At 32.6% G+C, this 23854-nt stretch overlaps 1 long non-coding RNA gene across 1 annotated transcript; it reads left to right on the forward strand.

The window, feature by feature from the left end:
- Positions 1 to 13512: 13512 nt before the first annotated feature.
- LOC133681665 (uncharacterized) lies at positions 13513 to 14810 on the forward strand. Its single transcript, XR_009836545.1, has 3 exons — positions 13513 to 13626; positions 13814 to 13987; positions 14091 to 14810. It is a non-coding gene; the product is annotated as an uncharacterized LOC133681665 (long non-coding RNA).
- Positions 14811 to 23854: the final 9044 nt, after the last annotated feature.

Here is a 23854-nt window from a genome sequence, read left to right on the forward strand (position 1 = left end):
TGGACGCATAGATGAATTTGGGCTTTCAAATCGCTTGATTTCGATATCAGGAGCTCAAGATATTCCTGTTTGAATATCTTATGATAATTCTGCCGTGAGTAGGATTTTGACCAGGGTTGCACTAAAAACTCTGCTTCCATCATGATTTTGCTGGTTTTTATTCTTAAGCTCTACTCTCAGTCATATCGGGATGCTCGACATTCGTCAGTTTTTGAATTAGATCAGGAGACCATTTTTTTTAACAACTAGATTGCTGCCCGATTCTGTTATGTAAAACTATTTTATCTCACCTTGAATCCCTCATGAAAGTTGTAGTCCTACATGTGTAGATGAATTTAGGTTTTTGAGTCGCTTGATTTTGATATCGAAAGCTCAAGATATTCACGTTTGAATATCTAATGAAAAAGCAAAAATTCTGCCACAAAAATTTTGCCGCAACAAGGATTTTGCCCCCCAAGTTTGCAAGACTAAATTGAAAAAAAAAGGGACTGAAATAAAGGAGTGGATTTAAGATGAAATTGGCCATCCTGCTCTCATTTGAATATCATGTTTTCGCCTCGACCTGCTCTCGTAAGGATATGAAGAAACGGGGGGTTGAATAGAAAATAAAAATCTGCTACCATGAATTACGTGGTTGTTGCTGCCTTATTGTTTTTCAGCAACAAACAACGTCGTCATTCATTTGCACATTAATGCGCATTGTTTTTCCTCTCTTCAGCTGAGGAAACAATATGGCGCCGTTTTAAAACAGCCCCATTTTGAATTAATTAGGATGCAACTGTACCCCGTCTGCATTTTCCTGCCCTCCTCTGCAGCTGTTTTCGTTGGCCTTTTATTCTCTCTTCCTTGTGCCCAGTTTTCAGCTGCACATCACGAGGAAACGGTTATGTACGTCCACGACGCTAGCTGTAAAAGAAGACAAAGGGAGAGGAGCCTCACAACATCTAAGGGCTGGGATTGCTTTCCTAAACACAGACGGCTGGGATGAGAGGGTTTTAAAGTGGTCTTCAAGCTTGGTTTGGCTATATAAACCAAGGGGCTGTGCAGCAGCAAAAAAAAGAAAGGAGGGCGGAAAAAAGAGGAAAATAGAAGAAGAAAGGAGGACGGAAAGGAAGGAAAAAAAAAGAAGAACAAGGTGGAGGGAGATAGAGAGAGTTTAAATATAGAGGGAAAAAGAGGAGGAGGAGAAAAGAAAAAAGAGAGAGTTAACGTAAGGCTGAGGTTAGAGAGGTCGAAAATCATTGAGAACGGGAGGAGATTACCTTGAGTCTATCCTACTTTGTCGAACCGAGGTTTGCAAAGACTCTAAGAGGTTTTTGAAAAGCTCCCAACGGCAGAAAAAGAGGAAGGCTTGCTTCGGGCCATTGTTGGTAAAAAGGCAGAAGCTTTTCCACCAGTTGCATCTCGTTTCTCTGCATTCAAACGTGAAGGATCAGCAGGTATGAGTCTTGATTTTCTTTTTTTCTTTAACATCTGTAAAGCTGTTTGTTTGGTTTTCTTTTCCTTTCAAAATCTGTTTTCTGTTTCTGTTTTGGAACGTTTGTTTTCCATCTTAGCAACAAAGTTGTATGCTTGCCTACTGATCCTCTCATGCCTTTAGATTATTTGCATGTTAGAGCTGCGTTTGTTTTTCCTTCTGCTGGTTACTCATACGACGACTCTTTTAGAGAGAAAAATGAGAGAAAGTCCTCCTTAGGAGGTGATATTTTGGCTGACTTTGGAGTGTGCTTTCCTTCCTACTTTCTTTGAAAGAGAGATAGTTGGCCATTTGATTTGTTGCTTTTGCTTCGGTGTCTTTGATATACATGATATAAAGGCATGCTCTTTCGGCTTTCATTTTTGTATAAAACCAACCATGGCAGCATCATAAATTAGAAAAAGGAGAGGCGAGCAACGTGGTATGTCTTAGGTTCGGTTTTCAAATGTTTAGCTTCTATGTGTATATGACTTAATCCCTCCTGTCGAAGATGATGGGTCATGTTGTACTTAGGCTTTGAGTTGATAAGCTATGTTTAGTTTCTTGTTCTATTGCTGTGAGAAACCGTGCATGGGTTGTAAAGGTTTTCATCATCCCTACCTTCCATTGCTTTGATCGTCACTTTGCAAATGGAATATGGCATAGGAATAAGTGGCTTAAAGGTGCAGAAGAAAGAGTAAAAAACATGAGGGAGGGTCTGTTTAATTAAGGGACTTTGTTTTTTTTTCTTTTTTCGGCAGGTTTTGGGTTCATGCTTTCTTTCTCTGTGTGTTTGTGAAAATGAGATGACATACACATTGTTGCTACCTAATTTTTGACCCATGTTTCAGTAAATTTTCAGAAAAATCCAAATATAGCAAAAAAAATCAAAAATCCAAAAAAATACATCTTCTAATATATTTGCATCGTTTTTAGCATTTTCAGCGTCATCTAAAAAGAATTTAAATTTTCAAAGGTCTTTCGAACGCATTCAACTTTTGACGCGTCATTTTTTAAAATTATTGATTTTCCTCATTGAGTCGACATTGATATTGCTCGTTTTCAAAAAATACAAAAAAAATTAAGAAAAATCATATTTACAAAAAGAAAGAAGTTGAGGGACCAAGTTTGAAAACCTAGCAACATTTTTTCCTATAAATACTAGTCCCCTCAACACACTCAAGGGGGGACAATTTTGAAAGAAAAATACAAAAAACAAAAGGGGAAAACCTAACCCTAAACCTATCTAACCCAAACAGCCGCCCCCCACCCAGCTTTGATTTTCTTTCTCCGAAACCAACTGCCCCACTCCCATTCACAGATACAAACCAGCCGGCGGCGCCCCCCCTTGGATTTGGTTTCTTCTTCCTTCAGCCGGAGGCTCATACACTGTCCCCTCTCCCTCTCATCAACACAAAACCAGCGCCAGCTCCTCCCTCACTAACAACCCCAGCTCAGCCACACGCCGGACAGAAACCAGAGTTGTTATTCTTCGGTCTCTTCAACAGCAACGGCCATAGACCAACCAAGACCGGTCACCTCTTTCAACCGGTTGGCCGCAGATCCACCCGTCATCAAGACCACCAGCAGCTGTGCAGCCATCGACAGAAACCCATTCGCTAGCCGGCCGCCTGAACAGAGAATGTTGGGAAAGCAAAAGAAAAGAATAGATCTGCAGAGAGGGAAACAAACTCAAAACGGAGAAGAAGAGAAAGAAAAATAGATTGAAAACAACGAACAAAATTAAAATCAACTGCCTGTGGTGTTTTCGGTTGTTTTGCAGGTTACCGTCGGCGTAGGGAGGCCTAGAAGAAGAAGTTGATCCAGATCCCCCCCTGTTTCTAGGATTTTCTTGCGGCAGCGCGTGGAACAACGCGCCGCCATTGTTGCTGCAGTGCAGAAGGCCTTCCCTGCAATTTATGGAGTTTTAAGGGGCTATTTTGTAAATTAAAATTGTGTAATGTAATTTTTGTTTAGTTGTTTTGAATTTGTATTTTGAAGTGTAGATGAAAAAACATAAAGAAGAAAAAGAAAAGAAAAAAAAATAGTGAGTGTATTATGTGTGTGTTTGTATTTTTTTTATGAATGTTATGTTTTATTTATTTATTTACGATAAAATTGCAAAGATTAAAGAAGAATTCAATAGTTTGATTTGCTCACGATCCAGAATTATTAACTTATATGTAAGTTGTATTTCTAATATCCGATAAAAAGATAAAATTTTAAAACTTCTTTAACATGTTAAAATCATGAAGCAGCTTACCTCAGGTAGGGTGCGTTAGGGGTGCTAATACCTTCCCTAACCACAACCAGTCCCTTACCCATGAATCTCTAAGAAGACCAGTACATCCGGTTTCCTAATAGCCTTCAATAAATTACTAGGTGGCGACTCCAACGATCAAATCAAGCAACGCATAACAGAAAAAAATCGTCAGCCGACACCGCGCGGATTTGACGTGCGACAGAGTGGCGACTCCGCTGGGGAAGGTACTGTTTTTGACAATATTGGACTAAGCTTTGTGTATTTGATGTGTTTAAGTTTTTTGCATTTTTGTCTTGTTTTATTTTTGTTTTATCCATGTATTTTTAGAATTGTTTCATGCATCACTTGTATTTATTTTTGAAAGCACACACAAGCTTCTAAATTAGGTGATGAATTAGCGATCTGCCCTATGACTATTGGTCTGGGTTCAGATGCGTGAAAAAACCCAACTCATATTTGAGTGTCTGCTTGGTAATGGTGGGTATACGTACCTTTACCATTTCTTGCAACGCCCCTATACTGTCTTTACGAAGATTGTCACTTGGCAGATATGAGACCCTTTTGAGACCAGGTAGAAAACCTACCCATGTTCACATAATGAATAGAACTTGTCCTTAGGTTGTATGTGCTATCATTTATTTGCATCGGGGCGAACCCTTCTTGAAGCATCTTGAACTCAAGACTTGTGGGTGACAGAATGACCGTCACTCCAAAAAATTTCATTGTAGAGTTTGGGCAAGAATCAAGATTCTTGTTTCATCATGATCATATGTCACCCCTCGAGGGGCGAGTTCATCATATAGATTTCATACATTTGTCATGCATGCACCGGGATGAAAAATAGATTCTTTGACCCAAGGTCTATACATTAGACTGAGAAAAGTTGAGAATGGGGTTCGACAAGGCTTTTTGTCAAAAGGAAATCGAGAGCATCAAAATGTGAAGTAGCTAAACTCGATTTGCTTAAATAAGTGCCGAACTTCAAGAGTGGAAAGGGAATGTTTGCACAGTCTCCTATGGAAGCACTGTCTGTCCATGTCCTGCATAAGGAAAACATCATTGGCTTCTCTCCTCAGCACTCCACCAGTATGGGCCATGAACACTGAAGTGGCACCACCTCTCCTTCATTTTAGTTATGAACAACAATAATACCTTCAATCATCAATGAAAGATAATCTCCTTTCTGGTTTAACTGCACTATTAGTTGTTCACCGCCTTCACATTTTGCAATAGCACCCAATAGCTGCTAGCTTTTGTATCTGATTTGTTTTGAAGTCACCGAACTCCATTCCAGTCCAGCAACACAGGATGTTGGTATGAAAAACATGACTTTACATTGAACTTCAATGTAGCTAAGCTCTCTCAACGTAGATCTGTTTATGGATTTGCCAATGGGGAATTCAAGAAGGAATGCAATGGTTTCAAATCATCTACAATTTTCTCCTACCAATGTCAGCATGAAAAATGCAGAATTAGAGAGAAGAGACATGACTAGACTGAAAAACATGAAGAAGACTGAAACTGTAATAGAGCAGAACTCCCTTTATTGGTGCCATGGATTCTAGAACAATGATGAGAGATGAATTGAAAGATGACACTCAAGGTGAGAAACCTTGGATATGCGATTCAGTCAGGGCTTGCTGTTAGCATCAACATACCTCTGCCACTCGACTTTGTCTACCAGCATCTGTCAGACTCTAGAATTATCGCCCGTCAAATCCCATGCAACCATTGTTTCCTAGGTGGTATAATCTAGACAAGAGATGTGAATATTATGGTGAGGTTTTGGGCCACTCATTTGAATAGTTGCAAAATTTTCAAGAATCGAGACCGGATGATGGTGAGCAAGAAGCGAGTTGAGTTTGTGAAAGATGATGTCATCGGCCACATTGTCACCAGAACATCCTCAAATTGACAAAAAAATCGAAAATGCTTGGCAAAGCACAAATATTGCCAGAAAAGCTGATTCAAGAATTATGCTGAATTGTCAATCATTTTGTTGTGGATTGTTGCCATTGTGCATTTTGTTTTGGGGTCACATCTCATCCTTGAATGAAACATGTCTTTCTTTTGGCTTTCTGTTATTTTGAAATTAAGAGATGCTTCTTTCAAATGGTATTTTGATAAAATATTTTGATCAAACTCCAACATGCAAAATTATGGCTAGTCAATCCTAAAAGATTAAAAGTATTTTGATTGCAGAAATGACTTGATATTTGTTAAAATGGCAAGATAAACAATATGAGGTGACCAAATAAATTTTGAGCTCACACATGAAATTGAATCACCCACAATGTAGCTAAATTTTAGCAGTATGCATAATGACATGTAGTGGATTCGGTAGTTATGGACTCGCGAATTATGATTCTTACAAGTCCAAATCATTACACTAGATAAGGTCAAAATTTATCGGTTATAACTGACCTTGCTTGAAATGAGAAAAGGCCATCTTTGTTCATCCCTTCGTTTTCTAAAGATATATATCCCTTGCAATCCCTATTTGAGCCTGATAAAATATTTCTTTTCAAAAGAAACCTTGACTGGGATCACACCCTACACTAGGGGCAAATAAGAGATTTTTGTTAGTAAAGATGAAGACAATGTTAGAATCAATAGATAAGGGGAAGGCTAAGAACAAAAGTCCAACAATTAAGAGAGGGCTAAAAGAAAGGATGCATAGACTTAAGGCATGTGATAAAACTTTGAGGAAGATGATGAAAAAAAAAACAAAAACAAAAAAACAAAGAAAAAGAGTGGAAATTGCCAACACCTAAAGGCAAGTCAAAGATTAAGGAAGGAGAACGCCTATCAAGTCTAGAAAGAGGAAAAGAGATTTCAATTAAGAAAAGACACAGCATATGCCAAAGTTCAATACTAGAAAAAAATACTGAGTTACAAATATTGTCTTTTGGTATCAATGATTAGACTGGCTATTCATCAAAGAAAAAGTTGGATTTGCATTATGATCTATGGTAAAAGAATGCTTATATTTAAAGTTAAATAGTTATGTCATTTCCTCTACAAAGACAACAAGAGAAGAAAAGTTGATGAATTGTTGATGTTGATCCTAGGTCCCTAAAACCCTCAAACACCTTTAGAGCCTGTGAATTCCCTTTCTTTCTTAGCCATGAACCACATTACGTGCTTTTAAAAGCCCTTTTCGATCAAGTAAGCAATCTGAATCGATAAATGACGCTTTCAAAACTAGAAGAGCTTTTGTATAAGGATCGTGACTTCATGAATTAAGCTACTAGTTATTATGCATGTTGATAAAATAAATACTAAGAAAAGAAACAACCTTTCTTGATAAAGCCTAAGCATCTTGTTTTTGAAATTCACAAAAATGTCACCTCATCACAGACCATCAAAATATATACTCAAAATTAGAGTTTAAAATGGATACAAAGAACCATGAAAAAAAGAATAAGCCATTTTTATCTTGCGCCGCCACTGTTGCTGCAGTGCAGAAGGCCTTCCCTGTAATTTATGGAGTTTTAAGGGGCTGTTTTGTAAATTTAAAATTGTGTAATGTAATTTTTGTGTAGTTGTTTTGAATTTGTATTTTGAAGTGTAGATGAAAAAACAAAAAGAAGAAAAAGAAAAGAAAAAAAAATAGTGAGTGTATTATGTGTGTGTTTGTATTTTTTTTATGAATGTTATGTTTTTTTTATTTATTTATGATAAAATAACAAAGATTAAAGAAGAATTTAATATTTTGATTTGCTCACGATCCAGAATTATTAACTTATATGTAAGTTGTATTTCTAATATCCGATGAAAAGACAAAATTTTAAAACTTCTTTAACATGTTAAAATCATGAAGCAGCTTACCTCAGGTAGGGTGCGTTAGGGGTGCTAATACCTTCCCTAACCACAACCAGTCCCTTACCTGTGAATCTCTAACAAGACTAGTACATCTGGTTTCCTAGTAGCCTTCAATAAATTACTAGGTGGCGACTCCAACGATCAAATCAAGCAACGCATAACAGAAAAAAATCGACAGCTGACGCCGCGCGGATTTGACGTGCGACACACGTTGTTTTATTTTAGTCTCATCATTTAATATATGTTCTTTCCCGCCGTGTGAAACAAGCATGGCATTTGTTTCAAGATCAAAAAAGGATGGCAGAGGATGGGTCATGGGGTACCGAAACTGGCGTAGGATTTGGAGTTTAAAATGTTGCTTTCAGAACTTTGGCCTCATGTGACAGGTTTATTTCTTGTGATGGTTTAATAATTTTAATTGGATGCTTGTGTTAATTGTTGCGATTAGCCGTGTGTTTTGAGTTCAAGATGTTAGCTTCAGGACTTTGGTCCTGACGAACTTATTTTTGTGATGTTTTGCTAGCTTCCACTGTGATGTTTGTATTTGATTGTTGTGATAAATAGTGTTTTTAATCAAAATATAAATTGTTTTTTTTTCGTATTGCATACGGCCAATACCTTAACATGGCCAATATTCCAAAGGGTGTTGGCCAATATTCCAAAAATATAAAAATTTTATTTTTGGAAATTCATCTTTATTCACTATTAATGTTTGGATAAAGAAATCCCAAAGGGGTAAATATCTAAAATATTATTAGGAATAATTTATTATTCTTCATTATTAATATTTTGATAAAGAAATCCCAAAAGGGTTAATATCCAAAATATTATTATGAATAATTTGTTATTATTCACTACAAATGTTTGGATAAAGAAACCCCAAAGGGGTTAATATTCAAAATATTATTGGGAATACTTCGCCATTGTTCACTATTAATATTTTGATAAAGAAACTCCAAGTGGTTAATATCAAAAATATTTTTCTAGGAATAACAAGTCATTATCCCTTAATAATATAAGGGCAAAGAAACCTATGAAAGATAAATGTCCAAAATATTGTTAATAGGAATACAACTTGTTTATTTTTAACATAAGGGCAGATTTATGCCTAAAATTTTATTTAGAACAATTTAATTGCGTATCCTTGAAAGAAGCCTTAATTATAATTGAGGACATTTCAAATTTTGATTCCACAATTTATGAGTCATGAAAAGATGAAATACTAAGGCAAAAATGGGTTTTTTAAGCACCTTGAATTTTCTTAGATTTCTAACTTAATTTTTTCCTTTTCTCTTCTTTGCGATTTACGAGTCATGAACACTTGAAATACTAAGGGGAAAAATGAGCTCTTAAGTACATTGAATCTCTTTAGATTTCTATCTTAGCTGTCTCTAAATTCATAAATTCTGAATTCATTTCAAATCAAGCATAGACTTCAAGAGATCTGCACCGTTTCTCTTTGGCACTCTATAGACATATCTAAAGGTATGATCCATATTGGCCAAGGGTTCTTTTCCTTGAACTTTGAACCCAAGCTCACACATTATAGCAGACCTATCCTAGGAAACTGATGGGATTAGAGAACATCAACACCATAGTAATTATAGGCAAACCAAACAGCAAGCAGTTTACCTCAGGTAGGGCGTACTAGGGGTGCTAAAACCTTCCCTTTACGCAACTAGTCCCTTGCCTTAGAATCTCTGAAATACCAGTTAGGTTTCCTAGTGACCATAATACTAGGTGGCGACTCCTTTTTTTCACAAAACTAAGATCCCGACATCAATCCCTGCTACCAGGAAGGGTTGCCTCGAAGTCGAGCTCTCGCGAAGGTACGATAGTACATACACATGTTTTTAAAAAAAACAAAAAAAAAGAGAGAGAAAAAGAGAGAGAGACTCCAGCTGGACTATATATAGGTGGTATGATTGCATTTTCAATTTCTCATCTATAACATCTTCTCTTCTTTCCCTTCATTTCTACTCAACCCACACATTTAATAGATATCAAAGTGTGTAGAAATGGCAGGTTCCTCAAGTCCTCAAATAAGAAAATTTGTGTTTTCGGTGGATCTAGTCTTGGGAAAGAAAATGAGTTTTTAGAATCAGCAAATCATCTTGATCAGGTATTAGCTGAGAGAAAGATTAATTTAGTGTATGGCGGAGGCAACCTTGGGTTAATAGGGGGTGTGTCAATAGATGTATTTTTAGGAGGTAGTCAAGTTTTGGGGGTCGTCCCCAAAGCTTTAGCAAAAGAGGACCTCCTTGGAAAAATAATTGGAGAGGAACTACATGTCTTTACAATGTCTGATCAACTGAATACAATGTTTAAACACGTTGATGCCTTCATTGTCTTACTAGGTGGTCTGGGCACATTAGAAGAGATCTTTCATATTTTCTTTTGGGCCCAACTGTATATTCACCATAAACCTATAGGTTTGTTAAATGTTAATGGTTTTTATGATAAATTATTGTCTTTTCTTGATCAAGTTATGAAACAAAAATTTCTAACATCTTCGGCACAACAAATCATAATCTCTGCTGCTACTGCTGAACAATTGATTGACCAACTACAATCTTTCATCCCTATCATTGATCCCTCCATGAGTCACATACATTGGTCAACTAAGAAAAGTCGTAAAAAGCTTAGATTGGATTTGAGCCTTCGTTTGTGAAACCTTGTGTCTTTTGGTTTTATTAATAACATATTTTTTTATTATTATTTCTTATATTTGTTTAAGTGTGTTTCAGGTTTGTCAGTGTTCGTTGTTTCAGGTGATGTCTTCTATACTCTATCTTTCTACCTTAAGACATTGAGGACAATATCTCGTTTTGGTTGGTGGGAAAGGGTAGTAGTTGATTGATACTTAAAAAAAATAAAATTAACTAACTGTGTTTTCTATTTGCAAAACTATTGTTACTAAGATGACAGAGTCAAGGAGTTCTTTTGTTAAAGTGACTCTTGAGACGCATATTAGTAAACATTCTTAACAATGTCTATCATAATACTTCTTAAAATATTTAGGTTTACAAACTCTCGCATTATTATCAATTGATTCTACTTATATACTAATTTAACAAGTATTCTTAAACCTTCATTTCACACACACACTTTAACATATGATTGTGAGTCGCACATTGGATTATTACATTATTTATGTTCTTTTGTTAAAGGTAACAACTAAGAGAAAGGGATAGTATATAATTTGCAAAAACAACAAAAACAAAAAAAACAATAAAAAACAATAAAAACATAGATAAGTTTGGTTTCGTAGCCTCCCTAATCTAAGCAATTAAGCTCGAAGGGGTGTTTTAACACCTAATACCCTAAAGTCAACTAACTTGGGAGATATTGGCCCAACGCTTGTTACATGGGTTAAGGAGAAAAGCTTAAGGGAATTAAACATTGTACTATCTACATATCAGTATCTGCAATCCGAATTACTAAGCTCAAAGGGGTGTCTCAACACCTAATGCCCTAAGACCAATTGGTCTGGGAGTCATTAGCCAAAAGCTCGTTACATGGGTTAAAGATGCATTGTGTTTTAAGTTATATATATATATATATATATATATATATATATATATATATATATAAAGGAAAAAAAAGAAGATAATAATCCCAACTCAATAAAGTTAACCTTAAACATAAGAACATAATATTGTTTTCTTCCAATAAAAGCCTCATCATCTATGTTTTCATACATTTGAGCACATTAAAAAAAAAGGTTTATTAATATTTTGTTTAAGAGATATTGAGGAGATATATATAAATTTAATGAAAGTTTGTTTACTTGGATAGATTAATGGAAGTTAAATGATGAATGTCTTGCTTTGTGAAACTTGCAAATTGTTTTTCTATTTTAACGCTTTGATTACTAGGGACTAGTAATAAGCTGGTTGGGGGGTGTGATTAGTATTTAAAAGTGCATTTTTCTCAAGGTTTTATATCATCATTTTGCACTTGAAGTATCAATAACTCCTTAACTAGAGTATGTTTTATAATAACAGGTCTGATAATATAAAATAGCTTTAATTTATGGTAAATGATCATTTTAAATGCAGGCATATCTCACAATTCAAAGGATTAATTGATGTGATTAACTATTCAAAGTGAAAGGACAAAGAAAAGGCTAAGCTTAAAAAGTAGATGCCGATTCAATTTAAATTGAAACACTGTTCAGTTATTGGGTCATATCTGGAGCTGTAGATCTTGGATTTCAGTTTGATTTATATGGATAGAAAGCTAAGAAATAGGCCTACAATGTTCATGAATAGTTTAAGACCCAAATCTACCTTTTCAAATTCAAATTTTGGCCACAAAAGAGAAGTCAGAATCTGTCCTACAATCCAGCCCAAACACTGCTCAGAAATTTACCTATATCTGGAGTTCTAGAAGGCAAAATGATGTGCAATTTGATGGGTGAAAGGAAAAGACAATTTCCAATAACTTTCATGAGAAGACCTGCTCAAATTCTGATGGTAACAATAACATTTCATCCAGAAAAGAGCTTGAGGGCTTCCACCACGTCCACCAGCAGCACTATTCAGTATTTTAGCCATATCTCGCGCTCTAATGATCCAAATGCTCTGAACTTTTATGGGTGGAAAGATAAGATGATTTCCAACAACTTTCATGAGGAACACTTTGTCAAATTTTGATTGCGTCAATGTCATTTCATCCAACCAAAATGCTTGAGTGATGTTGTCCGCCAAGTCCACTAAATCAATAGTTGGCCACTACATCAAAATCAATTATCAAATGAATAATTCTGAATTTTAGCCTATAAAATGAGGCATTTGTCATTCATTTAGGAATCTTGGTTCTTTAGATCAAGATCTTGCTCTTGCTCTCTTTCTTTATAATGTTCAAGTTTTATTCCATGTTATATTTTCCTTAATCTCTTGTTTATGCTTTTCATTTCTTTTACTATACTTAGTTAGCTTATATCATGTTTATGTTCTTATATTGTTTATTTATATTTTTCTTCTTCATAATATCTAGCTAAGTTAATTATGTCAAGGTGAAAAGATTTCACTAATGGTGTTATAATATGTATAATATAAACTCAACATGGACTTTAATGTTTATATGCAAGAAAGTTTGATATTAACATGTCTTATCATTTTTATCTTATTAATTCTTAATACCTTGCTTGTTAAATGGTTAATCTAGATTTGTGTTGTATAACACTTGGTACATCAAATACTTGATCCTTCATAGTCTTCGGCCGACATTGTTGTTATGAAAGGAATTTGATTTGTTGTCAACATAAGTTAGCATCATGAATACCTGATAAAATTTATAAGTATGGTGTTACATAAATAGGATGATTAATATGATCATGTTGATAATTTATAAAGAGTTTATACTTTACTTATTTTTAATACTATTAGTGGATTCTCTAACCATGACATTTGTTTTTATCATTGTTTAATCTTCACATTTATCTTACATCTCAAAGTCTTCTTTAACCCACCATCATCATCATCATTGTTGTTGTTGTTGTTGTTATTATTTATAATTTATATAGTTCATCTCCCTATGGTTCGACCCCGGTCTTGCCGGGTTATTTATTACTTTAACACTCCTGCACTTGGGATAAGACATCAACTCTTTGATCATGTCATATAGTCCTTCAGAAAAATCTTGTGAAGTTGTTTGCCCACTAAACATCATTCACACAACTAATTTAGATGTATAATAAATAGTAATCTCTTCAACATCTCTTTTTATGTTATCATCTTCAAGCTATTAAAGTTTATATATCCAAGTCTCATATGACAAAACCAAGTCTCATCCTTTACATATGTATTTAGTCATTTAGATATTGTTGTTGTTTACTAGGCAAATAGGCACGGGTTGTCACTTGCTTCAATTTGACAGTAATTTATTTAAATTGATTGTATAGGCAAATTTAATTTATGGCCATGTTTTAATTTCTAATTCCTACTTATTACAATCATTTTCACTGATTTTTTAGGTAGCTGTTCCATGTGAGGATGATTACCAGAAGCTTAAAAAATCCTTCGGCATCACATCTGATCAGAACAATCTGATTCTTTCAAAGAGTTATTCAATAAAGGTACTCTATACCTACATATATGCTTTCTTTAGCTACCAAGGAATTAGAAATCATTTTTTTTTTGTCAAAAATAAAATAAAATTACAATTTAAATTATTTAAGTACCATATATATATATATATATATATATATATATATATATATATATATTGACATTTCTAATTTCATAATAAACTTTGTTGTGTAGACGTGGTTAGTTGGGGATGGATTGAAAGAAGAGGACGAAAAGAAGGCAGCAGAAGGAACATTATTAATTCCCTTCTCGCAATTTCCCCCAAAGAAATTGCGCAAGGATTGCTTCTATCACAGCATACCAGCAATGGCAGCCCCTGCATCTCTTGAAAATGTGGACTCTTGCGAGGTAATTAATTAGTCAAATATTGCTGAAATTTAAAGTACTATTTGCATTATTTTCTTATTTTAGGACAGATAATTAATTTGTATTGCAAAATACTTGATGACAGAATTGGTTGCCAAGAAGAGTGCCCACTTATCATCCCAATACTACTAAATTGACTGCACATTGATATGTTTTTTCGTGGAAAGATATGCTTAGCCCGATAAACACTGCGGGGCATACCATTGGTTGGTTATAAGGCATCAGATTTATTTCGGCCTGCGGGACAGACGACCTGATCAATTTTTCAAAGCATTGTATTCAATTGCTAGCAAGTCAAGCTGACCGTCGACCCATCCCTGGGGTTAAGGCTTGGAATTTGGAACCAGTAAGAACTTGCTCCTGTGCTGTAAATGGGTGCGGGAAAGCTATCCCTTTCTGTATCATTTTTAAGTGGTGATCATTGCGAGCGTAGTGATGGTTATTTTTTTTCGTGGAAATATATGCTTAGCCTGAGAAACACTGCGGGGCATACCATTGGTTGGTTATTAGGCATCAAATCAATTTTTCAAAACATAAAATTCAATTGCTAGCAAGTCAAGCTGACCGTCGACCCATCCTTGGGGTTAAGGCTTGGAAGTTGGAACCAGTAAGAGCTTGCTCCTGTGCTGTAATTGGGTGCGGGAATGTTGTCCCTTTCTGTATCATTTTCAAGAGGAGTGTTTGGAGTGGAATAGTGATTATTTTTTAAAATATTTTTTTATTTAAAAATATTTCGAAAACAAACAGGAATGTGGTTGTTTTATTATTAATATTGTTAGAGTAAGGTATTCTGAAGAGCTTTCATAGATAATGGGATGCATCTCTAATCTGCATTCACACATCGAGCTAATATGGGAGATTTTGTCTGACAGCGTGGAGATATCTAATATTCGTGGATGAGGTTCAACATGTTTTTTTGTTTATGAAATTTATTTATTTTTATTTTAAATCTGCTGCTGCAACCCTCATTAACACCCAAAGGTTATGATGAAAGGAGAGGCAACAACATGTCCAAAGATTGAATAAATACTACATGTGTCCAATAAAATAAACATGAAACAGTCCACATATAACTGGGGTCGGGAAATTAAAAAAAAAGAGTAAAAAACAAAAAAAAAAGGGACCAGTGCATGGGGGCCTTACCTTCACTGACAAATATCACACAGCTATACAAGAAAGGACCAGGTACTGGGGTCACAGCCCCACCACCTCAGTTAACTACAGTTTTGTTTTCTTTTTCTTTTTCTTTTTCTTTTTTTGGAGTATCTTTTGAATAGATTTTGGTATTTTTGTATGGATTGTAAAATACATAAAGTTTATTTTGAGTCAGAAACTTAAAGGACGAAGGTAATCAATTTCCAATTTTGTGATGAAGATTGAAGAGACGGTCGTAGTCTCTCAAAAGATTTTTCTCTTGTTTTCTCTTTTTTATATGGCATGCATGCATGAATCATTTTAAGCAAGAGTTTTTATCATCTTCCTTCCTTGCTGAAAACCTTGATGGATTCTGGACCTTTCCGCACATGAGAATGTTTTCTCCTTGTAGGAGTCTATCTATTTCTTTTTTTGTGTCCTCCCTCGCCGGACATTTTCATGAAATATTTATACTTGCAAAACAAACCAACTTGCTCCTAGACGCGCGTAAGCATACACCACTAAAAAATTGGAGAATAGTAACAGAAACAAATAGATGTTGGCATACACTACCAGAAAATTAAAGAATAATAACAAAAACATGACGAAAGATGTTTCATAATTATTTACAGATAGAAATTATGATGAAAGATTTTCTTCACTAATTTTTCATAGGAACAAAATGGAATAAAATATAAAAACTAGAGAGTTCCTCTCGTCTTCCTAGAGAGAGGAACAAAATGGAACAATTACATTGGTATTTTTAATATTTTGAAATTGATGAAGGAATTTTTATTGATGTTTTTAAAATGAATTAAAACTAGAGAGTTCCTCTCGTCTTCCAATTTCTTCTTCTTCTTTTTTCTTATTCATCATCATCAAAACAACAGCAGTGACCATTTTACCACTACCCCACTCATCACACATCCGATGTCAACGATACCTCTTTTCTACCCATCTCAGGTTTGATTTCTTCTTCTTCATTTAATAAACTTAGGACTTGGCATTGTTACATCCTAAGTTTGGGTTATGGTTTTTACCTGATTTGAAGGTAATTTATTTGCTATTTGGTTTATGTGATTTAGGTTTTTATGGGTTTTGTTAATTTTTGCATGTTGGTAATATAGGAGGATTATTTTTATTGATGATCTGGGTTCTTGGTTGGTTGGTGGAAAAGTGGGGTAATGATTTATAATTTATAATTTAAGTATTTAGCTAACTAAGAAAAAGAGATTAGTGAATTTTGGAGATCTTCGCGAAAGAGTTTGTTTAAGTATCAAATATAGGGGGGGATTGTTTGTTTAGTTTTTTTATTGTTTATGTAAGTAAAAAATATGGGGAAAATGAGAAATTATGGTTTTTTTTTTATGTAGGGATAATGTTATCATTTTTTGCTTGATTTGGATTCCTTAAATGTACTTGTTGTGGAGTAGCACAAATAAAAAGGTGAACGCTATTACTAATTTAGATGTGTTATCTATGAAAGGAAATGTAGTAATTGGTTTTTTGATGAAGTGACATGCTATTTTGATATGGTTATAGAGTCATATTTGAATATTTTAGTTTTTGTTATATGTTCTCTCTTTGTGTGTTAATTTTCTTAGCATGTTTATTAGAAAATTTGGCAAAATAAAATTTGGCTTATATGAGTTTGAATTTAAATTCCATGAGTATAAGTTGTCATTATGTTATTGTTTCTTTTTAGGTACCATATATTCAAGAAGAAATATGTTTAAGTCTAATAAGAACGCTACTACTTTATCAAGTATTAGTGTCGGTGATTGTGTTGCTAATATAGATGATGATTATAAGGACACACCACTTCATGTAGAAGTTACCGATCAAGGCTTAACCAATAAGGACAGCATAGTAGGCATCTCTTCTTTGATAGGGCCTTTTTCAGATAAAATTATTGCATAATGGAAAGGCGACAATTGTATATAATTAATATTTTATCTCAATATTGAAGTTATTTATTGTATTAAGTTATTTTAAGTTTTATATTACATGAAAATGACATTGATGAAATGGTTTTCAAGTTCACCAATATTGAAGTTGCATATTCGATCACCTCTACAATAAAGTGGTTGTTTAAAGAACCATTGTTTTCATAGAGTGAGTTTTATGAGCATCCTGAATGGATGAACATGGTAAATGTTTGATGGAGAAAGTTTAAGGTTAGATAATTAAATAATATCTACTTTGAGTTACTAGTTTTTAAAATTTTGAAAACTAATTAATGTATGAAATTAATTAAGAAATTTTTTTTTTTGGGACAAAAGCAACAAGACACTTGTTAGGAGACTGTGGGAAAACCATTGTGCAACTAGGTATGTTTAAACAAACTAATGTTATATTATTGTAAACTTGTATTCTTTTATTTCCTTGCCTCTTTTTTGTTTAACAAATTTCTATAACAGGTTGCATGATTTATGGTACGATACCCATAAACAAGTAATTAGAAAAGTCAGCTCTGATATGACATTGGAAAGTGGAAGAGATTAAACTGAGGTATGTCACAAAGAGTAATTGAGCATTGTTTCAATAATTTGTGTTAAAAAGTTTTAGAAGGTGTTCTAGATCTGATACACAAAATAGAAATAAGAAAACTATGGTTCTTTCATAACCCAATTTTGACCCTCTGTTTCTAAATATTTTCAAAATACAATAAAATAAAATAAAATAGGAAGTAACAAAAAATAACAATAAAAATGAAAATAAAAAAATATTACCAAGAGTAGGCTAAGAAGGATTTCAAGCACATGGAGGAATTAAATTAGGATTTTGAACAGAATTTGGAGCCCAATTGAATCCAAGACTGAGAGACAATACAAATTAAAGCCAAATTAAATGGTTATTAGGTGAATTTACATAAAAATTAAGTATGAGAACTTAATAAACTTTTGATAGGTCAATTTGATTTAATCATGGGTCCAATTAAAGATTTAATTAAATTTAAGAATTAATTTGGGTCAAATTAAAATATTTAATTAAGTGCAAGGATTTAATTAGACTTTTAATGGATCAATTTAATTTTACTAGAGACTTTATTGATGAAAAATTAAGATTGAAAGCCTAATTTGGGTTTAATTGAGAAGATTAGAATTTTAGAGGATAAAATTTAATTTCTACAAAGTCAATTGGGTGAAAATAAGGACAACATTGCAAGAAAAATAAAGTTTTAGGATCAATTAAGAGCAAAATCAAAGAACTTCAAGATCAAGGACCGACTTGTTAAAGGCACGAGACTTCAGGGGCTAAAATCGATGAAATCATGGGCCAAATTAAAGAAAATCAAAGGTTAAATGATCAATTGAGGATCAATTTTTATAAATCCAAAACCAAGGACTAAGATGAAAAACACACTGAAATCAGGGGATGTTTTTGAAACTATACAGGGGTAAAATTGAATTGATTCCTAAAATTCAATTAAGGACCTAATTGAATAAATTGAAAGATTGAAATTGAAAAAGAAGAATTAATCTAATTCAAACCTTAAGCGTCAAAACGATGTTGTTTCATTTAAATGAAACACCATCGTTTTGATATATATATATATATATATATATATATATATATATATATATATATATATATATATAAAAAGGAAACAAAGTCATTTTAGGAAACATTGTAGATTGTCTTTAACTTCCCGTGAGACAGAATGAATGGGCAACTATGCTCTCTATCTCTCTCTCTGCAAGGTTTAAAACTCCCTCATTTCTCCTTTACATAAGACAAAAAAACCCCCTTTATACCTTATCACTTGTACTCTTGCCCAGATAAAATAATAACCATTTTGCAGCACTGAACATACTGCTATATAAAGCAAAACATCCACATCAAAACTAGTTTTTCAGGCCAACTGTTCTTATACTATAATAGCATCAAAGGAGGAGATGCAATGGGTGCAGATTAGTGACTGAAAAAAGACATGATAATCTTTCAAGACCATTATTTCACCATAACCATATTGGCAAGCTACTCAGAGTACATTACTTATCAAATGAAAGTTGCTTCTAGCAACTTATCTACCTCCTCAATTATGACCTTTTATCTTTCACCTTAAAACTCCTTTTTTTTTTCTAGTAAAAATGAGAGATAAATTGATGTTTGATACATGGGAGGCACACCTAGTCTATACTTAGAATATCTAAGGGATTAAAAGTGAAATTAGCCCTTTGGATTTTAAAAAGCTTCATGATAGCTTTCTCCTACTCGATATCTAATGCAAATCTAATCTTAATTATTACACTAGTATAATGTTCAAAGAGACTTACTTCTTTTTCATCTTTTATAGCCTTAGTCAATATCTTTAGTCTATTTTTTAGAGGCCTTATATGTTCCATGAATATAGTTTTCTTGCCTTTAAGAAAAGTGGAGGCACATTTCCTAAAGGCTAATTAGTTTTCCCTTTATGGCTTCAATTCGTATCTTTGGTCTCTTTTTTGGAGGCCTTATTTGTTTTATAAACATAGTTTTCTTATCTTTAAAGTAAATGAAGACATATTTCATAGAGGTCGATTGGTTATCTTTTCATGGCTTTAGTCCATATCTTTGCCCTCTCTTTAAAAAACCTTGTTTGTTCAATAAACATAGCTTTATTTGAGGCAAATGGAGAAGTATTTTTTTAAGATTAATTGATTTTTTTTATTGTGACAACTCCTTTTTCAATATAAAATTTCATAACTAGATATTTGATATTGATTGTCATTCTAATCCCATGAAAAAGAGGCTTGTCATTGATGAAGTTATAAGCCAAGTCCATTTTGATCACGATAAAAATTTGTTCAAAGACTTTTGAAATAAGTTTCAATGTTTACTAGTTTATCAATAAAACATTTGTTTAGAAAAATTTTCTCTTTTATTCCAATTAGAGGCGTTTTAACAGGGATTAACTTGAAGGGGTTAATTTCCATTTACAACATTGCTAAAGAGAATATTCACCACGTTTCTATTATCGTGAGCATATTTTATACTTTATAATTGGAAAGGACAATGATTATTACCAAAGCATCCTTATATAGAAATGATACTTGTTCTCCATCATGAGGTATAAAGGTAATAAGCTTGTGAAAGGAGTTTAGGTAAAGATAAATGATGAACACTAATTCCCTATCTATTTTTTTTAATATAAATTGTTATAGGTAACTCTTAGAAATTAATATGTTTACCTATTTCTTCAAGGCATTGTAATCTTTTGTGTCAAGTCCCATATTCTTGTTGAATAAACAATACTTGTTGGGATTTTATGTATATGTATTACCCCACATATAAGGAGGATACTATACAAATTATTTTTCTTTAATAACAGTGAATACCTTAGTTCTTATAGTGTTTAGAGGTGTAATTATGAGTTTTAGAAAGATAAAAAAAGATTATGGATTGTCTATCTTATTAATGCATAAACATATTTTGAAATTTCAAGATTAAATATATAGTTTCTAAACTCATGATGATAATTAATTAGTTTCATTAAAATAGAAGGATTGAATTATACTTGATTTTACCTAGCTTATTGGTTACCAATGTCATTTGACATAACTGGTTTTAGTTTTTGTATGGTTTAAATAACTATTGGTTAATTAGTCATGTTTTACAAGGTTAGGTGAAGGGAGGAGTGGAGATTTTCATATGTTATCGCTTAATATTTTTTTATTATTGTATTTTATCTTAATGTGATTTATAAATAAATATTTATTTATAATACTTTAACTATGTGATTTCATATGGTTTTTAAAAATAACATATTTATTCATTTTTAAATAGAAAACAAATTAGAATGGATAATGATTACTTAATAAGTGAATAAATTCTTCAATCTGATCTAATTTGAACGAATACAAAAGCTACTTTCATATCAAGCTAATCCAAGCAAGTTATGTTCATCTTGTTCATATATTGTATAACTTGTATTTGTTATGTGGGAAATTGCATAAGGAATTAATTTTGATTTAAAGAGACATAATTTGTTCAAATATAGGAATGGATCTTATCAAATCTTATCTTTGATATTTGAATAAATTTTAAGTATTAAAAAACCTATTTCTTGTAACCCAAAAAACAAAATACTTATTTGTGTAATTATTACTTAATAAACTAAAATAGTCTAGGAAATCATTGTTCTTATCAACACTCATTTCCTTGTTTATTAGACAATTTTTCAATCTAGGACCCTCAAGTTTTTAGTTCATTTTGTTTTGATAATTAATGGCTTTCTTTTTAATCTCGTCCTCAAAAGTTATGTTATCATGATTTTATATTTTGATATTTTTTTTATTCACATGCTTTCGTGTGTGCCAGATGTTAAAGAATATTTTGATATTACATAAAAGAACAATTTTACAAAATGGAATTTTAGGTTATTGTTAAAAAAAAGTTAGAATCATTACCAAAAATAAAATAAACAAAAAATAAAGCCTTTTCTTCGTCTATACTATCCAAAGACACAGAAAAATTCACTTTAATCCCTTATTTATTTTTAATTTTTTTGCATATTTGAACTTTGTTGTTTTAGGTTCTTATATTTTAATTTTAAACTTTAATTTTTTTTCTTTTACATTTCAGTTATTCAATGTAGAGGAAGGGGAGATAAAGTTGTTGGAAAAAGATAAAGGAAAGAGAAAGGGAATGGTAAGCCATATTTTGGACACAAAAGGCTGATTTTAGTGTTAATTTGTTTGTTTTAAATAGAATGAAGGTGGTGTGTTACCCTTTGAACATGCTAGAAAAGGATGATTACGGTCCGTAAAGCTTTTTTATTCTTATATTAGATTTTTATTTTTTATAGTGATTAGATGATGTTCCGAGGTTGGAATGAGTTTATGGAAGTTTCAAAGATTTTAGGGATGTTTTTCATAAAAATAGGTTGAAAATTGTTTTTGTGAGTACAAAAAATCGAACTCTAATTTTTCAATCATTGAAGGTGTTAGAAAAAATAATGGTGAATGATATGTTGTCGATCTAGACAAAAGATATATCGTTTGATTAATTAAAAAAATATTTGGAAAGACAACATGTCACCCATCTTTTAAAAAAAAACAAATGGAGAATCGGGCTGTATAGGCTTTTGCATTTTAGGTTAAGTGAGTGGGCTTAGTCTTCTAGGACCAGTAACCTTGACTCTCTTTTTTTTCATTGATTTTATTTTTTTAATTTAATTCTTAATTAATTTTCTCTTTCTCATTTTTAAAGTTGTTTAGTTTGACTATTTTTAATAGTAATGAAGTCCATAATTTTTCAATACCTCAAAAAAACATTATTGTAATTTATTTTTTATTTTTTATGTTAGATTTAAGATAGATCAATTATATTTGTATTTTGTATTTATAAAATTAAAATTCATATGTATTTAGCAATCATAGCTTCAAAATAAATAAATAAAATAAAAATGATGTCGAGGTAAAATGTTTGTATTTATATCTATATTTTACTTCTTATTAAAAAAATAACATCCAATGTTTAATTAACATTCATAATTTTTTTATTTACCTATTAATATATTTTTTTCAATTCATTGTATTAAACCTTCCTTCCTTAATTAACAAATTTTTTGAGATTAAAAAACACATCTATAATATAGTACATGCATATTCTCCTTTTGCATTTGAAATTAACTTGGAATTCCACCAAAAGCGTGACATGGGTACATCACCATTATATATACATTACAAGCAGACACGATAAGTATACGTGAATGGCATGATTATTTGGCAATAAATGGAAATGCTTCCAAACTTCTACGAGTATGGATGGCTTTTGTAGCCTCAACAAGGCCAAAATTCCAATTTTTTAGGGTTTCTTCATTAGTCAAATATTATAAATTATAATTAAGATACGCAGCAAATAAATAAACAATGCCCACAGGCCCACATGTTTCACACGCATAGCTGTTAGACCCACCCATATTATATAATGACCATATTATAATTTATTGTCAAAAAAACATAGTTTTAAAACCTGATTTGGTTCAAAACTTGAATTTTAGATTTTGATCGGAATACTGGGTTGGCCGGGTTAATTTTTTTTAAATCAAAACGATATCGTTTTAGTAAAAGAAAAAACAAAAATCAACGGGTTTGCAACTAGATCTTGACCGGGTTGCAGGGTCAACCTGCTGGGTCAGCCGAGTCATATCGGGTTTTTTCTTCCTCTGTTTTTTTTTTAACCTAGCTCGGTTTTAGCCCTGAATCGGCTAGATCGCGGGTCAACCTGCCGAGCCAGGGCAGGTTTCAAAACTACAACAAGAAGGGTCATTCCATGTATATTTTTTTCTTTCTGAAAAGTAAATTCATATCTTGATACCTCAAATTTTGGAAATCGATTAAATCGACCATTACAGTTTAATTTTAGGCACAACAGTTCAGTTTGTAGTCGCCAGGGTTGACCATACATGTTTGACTGCAAATTCAAAACACGAGGGTTAACATCTCATATTAATTTATTTATTTAAAAAAAAGGAGAGTTGTAACTCAATTAAGTATCAGTGTCTTCTCTCCTTTAAGAGGCTTTAAGTTTGAATCTCTCCTTTATAACAAAAAAGAGAGAAGAAATCCTAAAATAAGTTGAATTAAAGAGGGTGATTTAGCTCATTTTTAAAACTGGAGGGATCAATTATAGATTTCGAACTTCAAAAAGAAATATATAATAGTAAATTTAATTCGTAATAAGGTTATAGAGGTATTTGAAAGTGTGGTTATAATTATTTTTTAAAAT

This window comes from Populus nigra, chromosome 2, assembly GCF_951802175.1.
Source record: "Populus nigra chromosome 2, ddPopNigr1.1, whole genome shotgun sequence".
Lineage (NCBI taxonomy): Eukaryota > Viridiplantae > Streptophyta > Magnoliopsida > Malpighiales > Salicaceae > Populus > Populus nigra.